The sequence below is a fragment of the Cyprinodon variegatus genome, unplaced genomic scaffold (assembly GCF_000732505.1).
Source record: "Cyprinodon variegatus isolate N-32 unplaced genomic scaffold, C_variegatus-1.0 Scaffold674, whole genome shotgun sequence".
Taxonomy (NCBI): domain Eukaryota; kingdom Metazoa; phylum Chordata; class Actinopteri; order Cyprinodontiformes; family Cyprinodontidae; genus Cyprinodon; species Cyprinodon variegatus.
In genome coordinates, this window is record NW_015151127.1 from 163,122 (window position 1) to 164,455 (window position 1,334).

Below are 1,334 nucleotides of genomic sequence, written 5' to 3' on the forward strand. Positions count from 1 at the left end.
GCCATATTGTGAGTGGCAAGTGCGCCATACAAATCAAAGCAAGTGTGGTTGGAAACTCGGTTTTCGAAATCAATGAAATACACACTTTTACTCTAGAGCAGAGGTCTTCAACAGGGGGTCCTCGGAGGTACTGCATGGGGGTCGCGAAAGTTTTGGTTGATTAGACTTTTTTTTTTTTTTCTTTTTCCCCCCTGCATTTTTTCCACTAATTGAAATGTCTTTAAATCCACATTAACATGAATTCAACACACTGTAGTAAACAGATAAATGGAGGCAGAACATGTCTTTCAATCATCAATGCCAGTGGCGGTTCTAGACCAAATGTCCCAGGGGGCCAGCCGGGGGCCAGCCGGGGGCCAGCGTGTTTTCATGGGGGCACAGGAAAGCATGAAATAAAAAACAGGGCAAGGGATTCAAACATATCAAGAGAGCTGCATGAAGTTAAATTTTTATTCAATTAGATTTGACTATACAATTTCTATTTCTTATTACATCAATAAACATTCATATTTTTAAATATTAAATTTGACACATTTTTGACTTAATTTAAGTGAAAATTACCGTTTTCTCTGAAATCTGAATTAGAATTAAATAATGTGATAATATATAAATAAAGCTGTAAAAATTAGCGCAATTTGTTTTGAAAAAAAACATTTAGCAGATGAAAACTGGGATCCTATCTCAACACCACTGAAGCTATCATGTTTTTGTTTTTCATAAAAAAAAACAGGGGCACATGCCCCTGTCGGCCCCTGTCTAGAACCGCCCATGATCAATGGACACATTCAGCGACACACAGGAGCTCTTTCAAGCTGGGCACTGTTTCATTCACAACACCTGTCCCATCAGCGCGGAATCATAATCAGAAATACTTTAATAATCCCAGGGCGAAATTACTTTTGTTACATGTCTCCATCTGTAATAGAGGGACTATAGGACCAATTTGATATAACACAATTTCATACAATCTATGTTATTAGGGGGTCCCCGGTCCATCAATTTGGGGGTCCTTAGCTTGAAAAACATTGAAGACTCCTGCTCTAGAGAGTTTGTATGCATTGTTTTTGTCGCTATAGACTATGTCCACTTTAGCCTTTATTACAAAAATGCTAATCAAGACACTAATATCCAGATATGTACTGAACCTTTAAAACTCTTGAATCTTGTTTTTTAGGTAATAATTATAGTGAAGTAAGATTCATGTTTATGATAACTTGAGTATTGTATAAAATAACAGCAAAAGAAAGCAGTTACATTTTTGTATTTATTATTTTTGTTTTATTTATTTTTTCAGAAAATTGTATTCACATCTCTATTCTTCCACTCTGCAGAAT